This window comes from Asparagus officinalis, chromosome 4 (genome assembly GCF_001876935.1).
Source record: "Asparagus officinalis chromosome 4, Aspof.V1, whole genome shotgun sequence".
NCBI classification, from domain to species: Eukaryota; Viridiplantae; Streptophyta; class Magnoliopsida; order Asparagales; family Asparagaceae; genus Asparagus; species Asparagus officinalis.
In genome coordinates, this window is record NC_033797.1 from 125,674,028 (window position 1) to 125,684,190 (window position 10,163).

The window sequence follows — 10,163 nt, forward strand, 5'->3', positions numbered from 1 at the left end:
AGTACTTCCTTCGAATGCTCGCGTCGAATTTGCTCTCCGTTGACGATCCGACTGTCTCGTATCGTGGGAACAATTAACTTGTGTGGCAAGTTTAATGGAGAACTCTTAACAAGTTTAAGAACTCAGAGTGAGTTAAAACTCTGTGAAAAGAGTTGTTTGAACCAAAAATTCGGTTAATAGCCAAGTGGATTTGTTTGTTGCTGAAAGATGTTAAGAGTTGTTTGAACCAAAAATTCGGTTAATAGCCAAGTGGATTTGTTTGTTGCTGAAAGATGTTCCAAGATCAGATCTTCCTGTTGCCGACAATCCAAGAAGAATCAGCCGACGCTCTCTCTGTGAGAAATCCGATCTCTTCTTCACCCACCAATCTCCTAAAGTCGAACCTCTTTCTCTGTTGAGTTTTTTGAGGTTTTATAGGAGGATAAGGGGTTGTAACTGCCCTCTTAATCCGCTCCTAAGTGGGCGTAATTTTCTCAAATCGTAAAAAAAATGGTTCTGAAACCATTCGACTCATGTTTGAATGAGTCAAACGTCCAAATCAGCGTTTCAGACCTTAACTCTGCGTCTTAGACTGGAGATACGGAGTTGGATATCATCTGGATGTTGAAAAACGCGATGGCCACCCGCGTTTTGTTTTCCGAGGATTGGAAACGCGGAGGTCGTCTGCGTTTCAAGAATTAAAACGCGAAGATGAATTCCGCATTTAGAAGAGGCTAGTTGACTTGTAACCTCTTCTGTAGAGCATTGCAAGGACCATTGTTTAGTAATCTTTGCTTTAGCTGTTGTGGGGTGTGGAAGTCGTCAGATTATAACTCTCACAGTTGATTGTGAAGACCACTGAATAGAGTTTTCATTAGTTGTCGGAAGTATCGTTAAATTGTAACTCTTCTCGATCTATGTGAAAAGTCCTCCATTTGTAGTTTTTATTTGTTGACATGAAAGTCATCTGATTGTAACTTTCATCATTGAGATATGGAAGTCGTCGGATTGTAACTTACATCATTGAAACTTGACGTAGATCAGCTATCTATTATGATTTTTAGACAGCCTACAGAACCCCTATTGGCCTTCTTGTTTTGATGATGATTTATAAACAATTTACATCTAATATTATTTGTTCTAGTGTTTGTGTTTTATATTTATTCTAGGCAAACAATATGTTGGAGGAAGGATGAAATTACGCATTCACGATTATATCCAATGGAGGTTGGTGAAATTATGGAGTGAAGTCTACGCAATTCAAAGTTAAAGATTCAAGTTCAAGCTTCATCCGCAAGTGTACCAAGTCAAGCTTATTGAAGATCAAGATTGCTTGGGTAAATTTAGTTTTAGGTTTTATATTATGTGTGTTAGTACTTTAAGCTCAATCATATATACACATACACGTTTTGGTTTTGTATATATATAGTTATATATATACATATATGTTTTGGTTTGATAGTTTTCAATTTTTAATATGAAACAAATTGAATATAATTAGAAAACATATTTTTGTTTCATACTTACATGCATATGTATGATTTCATCAATATTAATTTTATTTAGTTCAATGAAATCATATTTACTTTTGAAATGTTTGCAAAATATGCAATTTTGTGAAAATATTATTTTTTTGGTTTATGGACTTAATAACAATCATACACATCTTTTATTAAGTTTATATAAACATTTTGTAATATTTCAAAACATGGTTAAGCTAAAATATCAAAACTCATATGTTGACATTTTTATGTTTTGGACTATTTTGCAAAATAATGATATTTTTCATTTGGGAGGTCCTTTTTGAAAACCATTTGTTGTAGCATGTTTATTATCATGTCTACAATCATTTTCCAAGGTTTTACATTTTTAGAATTTATTTAATATTTTTAAACAGTGTTTTAAAATCAGAAAATAGTTTTCAAACTTGTCAATTGCAAATATCAGTTTGCGGTCGACCGCCACGGTCGACCGCCCTTGAGTCCAGAGACTCAATTTGTGTTTTGGTGGCTCACGGTCGACCGTAACGATTGACCAGATAAAGTCCAGAGAGTCTCGCGGTCGACCATGACGGTCGACCGGCTGATGTCTAGAGACTTTTCTCTCTCCTCAGACGCTCGCGGTCGACCGCTGATGTTATGGCTAGTTCCTGAGCTGTTTTTCTGAGGGCTTTTTTTGTCATTTCAGTGGGGGTTTGGTTGAAGTTTTGAGTGGGTATAAATACCCCATCGCATTCAACTCTCCCACTAACAAAGAGAGTGTTTTAAACTAGTTTAAGAAAATTTTAAACAACGGTTTATGTTTGGTTTAAGTTTGATATAAAAGTTTTTAATCAATTGAGAGTTTGATTTTGTGAAATCAATTTCACAAGAGCTAGAAGAGATCATCACTTGGTGTTTGAGCTTCAAATCATCTCTCTCTCACTTTTGTCATTTATTAGAGAAGTTTTCTAAACTCTATCTAGCTTTACATTTTGTATTGTTTGATTATCATTTTATTAAGCTAGTATTTATATATGAGTTTAGTTGATTTAATTTCACTCATTGTTTACACACATCCACTTGAGCTTATTGTATTTTCATATATAGTATAATTGGGTTGGTGAGAATTGTAACAATTGAGTGTGACCACTTGAGCTTATTGTATTTTCATATATAGTATAATTGGGTTGGTGAGAATTGTAACAATTGAGTGTGAGCCTACATTGAGTTCTCATCTATTGTAGAGAACAAACTTGTTGTTTTCATGCCTAATTGTGAGTGTGATATCGTGGAGATCAATTGTGTAGTTGTGAAGTTTTCGGTTAGATAGAAAACTGTATTGTGAGGTGTAAACGTTATTCGGGTGATCGTAGAAAATCCGGTTGTGATAGTGGGTTTCTCCCCGGAAGTGGGGAGCGGAGACGTAGGACGGAAGGTCCGAACTCCGTGATCATTTGCTTGTGTTTGCATTATCTTTGGCGTACTTAATTCTTGTGTTCATATCTTATATCGCCATTGTTCTTTTGCTTATTTATATTGTCTTGTGTTCATATCTTATATCGCCATTGTTCTTTTGCTTATTTATATTGTCCTTTATATTGTTTCACCCTTATGTTAGTTTATATATCCTTGCATATATTTTACTATATATGTCATTGCTAGGATATTGTTCCTTGTTCATATTGCTTATTCTTGCTTGTAATATATTGTATATCTATCTTACAAGAATAATTTATTAATTAGTTTTAATTGGCATAAAATTGGATTAGATTAGCATAAGACCCTAATCACCCCTCCTCTAGGGTCTAACAATTGGTATCAGAGCTTGGTGCTCTTTGATTTAAGGTCTAATCAGCTTGAGTTAAAGATCCAAGTTATCTTTTTGTGATAATCTTGTTTAGATTTTATTTTTCTTGCTTGAACATATATATATTTATCATAGATATGAATTGTGCACCTTTGTTGGGCTATGAATCAAATATTGCTCCTAAATTCATTAATTTTCCCTATGCATAATGGGCTTTTAGATTTAAACTATTTGTGCAATCTAAAAATATTGATTTGTGGGGAATTATTAATAATGCTTATATTGTACCTACTATGGAGAAATCCAAGTGGAGTAAAAATAACAAAAAAATATTTACCATGAATAAGATTGTGTTAGAATATATGCTTAATGCACATGATTCTTCTATTTCTAACAAGCTTGCTCATTTTGATAGTGCTTACAAATTATGGATATTCATAGAAGCACATCATAGTAACTTGGAGGAGATCCAAAGGATTTCGACAGATTCTTCCTCAAGTAATATTGGAGCTTCATCATGCACACGGCCACTAGGCGATAGCCCTAGTGTGGTATACGGTTCCGAACCCGATAATAATTTATCTAGTGATGAAATCGCTTGTGCATCTAAGAGATTATTGTATGCCTACAAGAAATTGTAAAATAATTTTATTAATTTAAAAAGCAAGCATGATAATTTAGAATCCGATCATGAGGAGCTAGTGTCAAAATAATTGGATGTCATTGCAAAAAAAAAATACAATGCTTAAAGAAAACAATGACATGTTAATTTTGGAAAATGAAAAATTAACCACATTTATAACTAGCTTATCTCATGAAAAAGATAATGCCACATTAGAAGTAGAGAATATAAAAATTGATTTTGCTTCCTTTATAAATGACTGTATATGTTCTACTTCTAAAAAAAATGCATATGTGCCTAATAATGAAGATTTGAATCTTGTGAATAAACGCATTTCATCTTTAGATTCAACTTTAAAAATATGCATTGATAATCATAAGAAGCCTATGAATATGTGTGCCAAGTCTAAATTAAAATCATATACTCATTATGCACACATATATAGAAAAGTTTACAAGTGTTCTTTTTGTGGTCGTAAATTCATCTAAATTTTGCTATGATGCACATAAACAAAAGAATATTAATCCTTCTTGTGCATATCATCAAGTTTCTTCATCACATGCACATGCACATACTCATAATACTCATCATAAACGTACACGTGTGTTTAAATGTGATCTATGTGGTCGGTTTGGCCATTTGGTAAAATTTTGCTTTGATTTGAAAAAGCTTTCACTTTTGCCAAATAATTTTAAAAGACCACAAAAGTTTAAGTGTGATCATTGTGGTCGTTTTGGTCATTTGACCAAAATTTATTTTGATTTGAGGAGAGTTTCCCGTTTGCAAAATAATTTTAAAGAACAACCTATTTTTACAAATGGTTCCCGTGCACGAGCTAATGGTCCACAAAAACAAATGGATCTCTTCCATTGTACAAATTACAATCGGAAGGGTCATTTGAGTGATTATTGCTTTAACCATGTTAGTGCACCACATGTGCCCAAACGGGTTCACAACCCTATGGCTTTGAGCTTAAATGATAGGGGTCATGTCCCTAAACTTTTTGGTACCAAGAATACTTGGGTACCAAAACAAAGTTGACTTTTAAACTAAGATTTGTAGCATTTTTTTTATTTATCTTTTTTCTTGGTTTTGAAAATTATACTTTAAATTTTTGAACATGAAAACAATTCTTTTTATTGGTCAAATTCATTTGTTTTCATGATTATTGATTTTGTTTTGATGAGAGGTTTGTGTTTATATAATCGCCCCGGGTTTATTGGGTGTTTATTCCCAAATATTGTTTACCGGGTGCCTAAATATTTATATGGGTTGTTACTAGTTTAAGAGCTAGATATGGTTGCCTCTCTTGATTTTTGTATGTTACTTTTAAACTATGAAAATTTTGCTTTGATTTGTTCTTTTGAATTTATTATATAAGCACAATAGATGATTCAAATTTCAAATATGTTTTATAATATATTCTATGAGTGGTTTGATCAAGTTCTACAAAGAAAAGTTCCTTTATTGATCAAACATCATTTTTAGGTTTAAATCTTGATTTATGATTTTATTTGAGTGATTTGTTTTTATTTGAAAACTTTTTTCACGATCCTCATATTTACCGTTCTTTTGATTTCATAAATCTATTTTTTATACATGATCTTTATGTTTATGATTTTGACACACCATTTCAATGATACATCCGCATGTGTTCTCTTTATCTTGATATATGTGAGTAACTTTTAGCATGTTTTTATCTATGCTAACTCACATGTGTGCCTTAGCCTTCATTTCATACATTCATGAGGCATTTTGATAGGGGGAGCAGTCCCTATCTTGTTTTATACTCACCCATGCTTATAGGTAGGGGGAGCTTTCGCTCTCTTCATTCTTGTTGGTTTCCTTTTTTTAATGTTATCAAAGGGGGAGAAATATTATGAGGATAGCCTTTCTTATTTATATGCATGTTATATTCTAATTTATATATTCATTTCCTTTCATGCATATATTCTTTTTGTAAATTGTTTGTCATCATCAAAAAGGGGGAGATTGTTAGCATTCTTGTTTTGATAATGATTTACAAACAATTTACATCTAATATTGTTTGTGTTTTATATTTATTCTAGGCAAACAATATGTTGAAGGATGAATGGAATTGCACATTCATGATTATATCCAATGGAGGTTGGCGGAATTGTGGAGTGAATCCTACGCAATTCAAAGTTAAAGATTCAAGTTCAAGCTTCATCTGCAAGTGTACCAAGTCAAACTTATTTAAGATCAAGATTGATTGGGTAAATTTAGTTTTAAGTTTTATATTATGTGTGTTAGTACTTTAAGCTCAATCATATACACACATACACGTTTTGGTTTTGTAATATAGTAATATATCATATATATATATATATATATATACTATATATAATATATATATTATATATATATTATATATATATATATATATATATATATATATATATATAATAGTAATATATATATATGTTTGGCTATTGATAGTTTTCAAGTTTTAATATGAAAAAATTCGAAATATAATTAGAGAAACATTATTTTTTGTTTCATACTTACATGACATATGTTATTTCATCTAAATATCAAATTATTTAGTTCAATGAAATGCATATTACTTTTGAGAAATGTTTGCAAAATATGTAATTTTGTGAAAATATTATTTTCTTGGTTTATGGACTTAATAACAACCATACACATCTTTTATTAAGTCTATATTATCATTTTGTAATGTTTCAAAACATGGTTAAGCTAAAATGTCAAAACTCATATGTTTACATTTTCATGTTTTGGACTATTTTGCAAAATAATGATATTTTTTATTTGGGAGGTTCTTTTTAAAAACCAGTTGTTGTAACATATTTATTATCATATCTACAATCAATTCCTAAAGTTTTATATTTTTGGGAATTTATTTGGTATTTTTAAACAGTGTTTTAAAATCAGAAAATAGTTTTCAAACTTGTCAATTGCATATATCAGTTTGCGGTCGACCACCACGTTCGACCGCCCTTGAGTCCAGAGACTCAATTTGTGTTTTGGTGGCTCCGACCGGATGAGTCCAGAGAGTTCTCGCGGCTCGGGACCGTGAACGACTCGATCGGCGCTGATGCTCCATGAGACTTGTCTCTCTCCTCAGGGCGCTCACGATCGACCGCCGATGTCGTTTGCTGGTAACGGCTAGTTCCTGAGCTGTTTTTCTGAGGGCTTTTTTTGTCATTTCAGTGGGGTTTTGGCTGAAGTTTTGAGTGGGTATAAATACCCCATCGCATTCAACTCTCCCACTAACAAAGAGAGTGTTTTAAACTAGTTTAAGAAAATTTTAAACAAGGGTTTATGTTTGGTTTAAGTTTGATATAAAAGCTTTTAAGCAATTGAGAGTTTGATTTTGTGAAATCAATTTCACAAGAGCTAGAAGAGATCATCACTTGGTGTTTGAGATTCAAATCATCTCTCTCTCACTCTTATCATTTATTGGATAAGTTTTCTAAACTCTATCTAGCTTTATATTTTGTATTGTTTGATTATCATTCTATTAAGGTAGTATTTATATTTGAGTTTGGTTAATTTAATTTCACTAATTGTTTACACACACCCACTTGAGCTTATTGTTTTCATATTTAGTATAATTGGGTTGGTGACAATTGTAACAATTGAGTGTGAGCTTATATTGAGTTCTCATCTATTGTAGAGAACAAACTTGTTGTTTTCATGCCTAATTGTGAGTGTAATCTCGTGGAGATCAATTGTGTAGTTGTGAAGTTTTCGGTTAGCTAGAAAACTGTATTGTGAGGTGTAAACGTTATTCGAGTGAGCGTAGAAAACCCGGTTGTGATAGTGGATTTCTCCCCGGGAGTAGGGAGCAGAGACGTAGGATGGAAGGTCCGAACTCCGTGATCATTTGCTTGTGTTTGCATTGTCTTTGGCATACTTAATTCTTGTGTTCATATCTTATATCGTCATTGTTCTTTTGCTTATTTATATTGTCCTTTATATTGTTTCACCATTATGTTAGTTTATATATCCTTGCATATATTTCACTATATATCTCATTGCTAGGATATCTCTTCTTGTTCATATTGCTTATTCTTGCTTGCAATATATTGTATATCTATCTTGTAAAAATAATTTATTAATTAGTTTTAATTAGTATATAATCAGATTAGATTAGCATAAGACCCTAATCACCCCCCTCTAGGGTCTAAGAACCCCCTCCAAAGTTTTCAAAAATTCACGGTTGACTGGGACGAATTTTCGGAATACTTTGGATCCCAAAATTTGATGGATTGGCTGCTTGGTTCATCTGATTAGAAGACATCACGAACCCGGTTGCCAGAATGTCATAATTTTTCTTCCTTAAACCAAACAAGATAACTTTTGTGTCTTGGTGACAATGAACTTAGTCAAACAAGCTAAAGCCACTTTTGTGTCTTGGTGACAATGAACTTAGTCAAACAAGCTAAAGCCCAAGTCATTGCTGATGAACCAAACAAGAACGATGATGAGTCAAACAAGCTAAAGCCCAAGTCATTGCTGATGAACCAAACAAGAACGATGATGACAACGAATTTGTCTGGGTCTTTGAGATACTCCACTCAATTTGTGATGAGGTGTATTCTTTGGATTTTGTATGGGTCCTTGGGATACTCCACTCAATCTGCGATGAGGTGTATTTTTTTATCCAGAGAATTCTTGTAGGCATTAATGAACACTCGACATGCAGCTTTTAGCTTTATTAATCTTAGTAGGAATGTTAAGCCATTTAGGAGAATGAGTTGTGTGAAGCTTTAGGCTTAATTAATCTTAGAGGGAATGTTAAGCTATTTAGGAGAATGAGTTGTATGACGGATCGAGCTTGACGATTTTAGCATCGTTGACTGTAACCTATCTGTACTCATCCAAGAGGCTGCATAGCTGCTTGTCATACGCCAGTTTCCTCTCAGCTTTAGTCACCTTGATGGCCACTGTTGAAATTTCTTTTATTTATTTAAAACTGTGTCGTAGCCTTGGTTGTCGAGATGTTGCTTTTGTGGTGTTCAAAACACGTAGGTGAACTCTGCGCTTGAGAAATGGAACGCATGTGTGAGCCCTGCGTTCGGAAGTTCAAGCAACTCGAACGCCAAAATCACGTTTGGGCAAGATTCTGGCCTAGAATTTCGTTCTGATTCGACAGCTCACAGTTGTCTATAAATAGACCACTGATGTCAAATCAAGAGTCATTCGACTCTTCTCCAATCTTCCCTGAATTTGCAACAAAGATTTTCGTTTTCATCTTCGGTGAATACTGTTCATCTTCCCCATCTAACAAAATCCATGGCGCCCAGGAAGAAGATCGTCTCTCGGCCCTTCAAGCCCGTCGTCGCCGCGGTCCAAAGCTCGTCGCTGTCTGCTCTGGCCAGCGGTGTTGTGGCTCAGGCGAGCGTGCCGCCGCCTCAGTTCCCTTTGGTCGGTGGTAAGTGTGACCTTCATAGTCGTAAAACTTGCTGCGGCGAGTTCTGAACTTCGAATCAATGAGGAAACTCGTTTCAATAACATAACGCAGGGCTAGGACTCTGTCATTTGAAATTTGAAGCGTGGGGGTTCGACCTCCGCGCTTAAAATTTTAATAACGCGATGTTCAATCTCTGCGTTTAATTTTTTTCTGACGCAGGGCTCAACCTTCGTGTTTTATTTTGCTGACGCAAGGTTTTGATCTCCGCGTTTATTTTTGCTTTCGCAAAGTTTAACCTCTGCGTCTGTCCTTTGTTTTTGCACTTGACTGATTATTTTCTTTGTTTTGCAGTATGCCGCACCAACGAGCCTCTTCCTTTCCGCCATCACTTGGTCATGAAGGTGGTGTTGATAAGAATATGACATTCAATCTACGCCAAGAGCTCCTAGTTTTCCATATTACTGAAAAAGACCGTGTTAAAGCGATTCTTCAGGCTTCTTTTGAAACTCTTCAGACATTGGTCACAGACACCAAATTTGAGAGTATAAGTCGTAAATCGCTCATCAAACCAGCATTCCTCTTTGGGGATGTCGTTGACTTTAAAACGGGTGTGGCTTATGACAGGGATTACAAGTGGCTAAGGAAAGTTGGGGATCGTCACCTCTTCTTGACTAACATGGAGAGGATATACTCGATATCATAATTCCGGTGTGCTTCTATTCCAAGGTGCATGGATTGGGACCTTGTCAAGGAACAGGACGGAGTTGCCCTTGGAACTTTGACTTTCCAAGGGGTTTGCATAGTGGGTTATAACAGACAGGTGACAGCCTTACGACCAGGCTTGTTCGCCAAAGAATACCCAGTCGGTGAAGT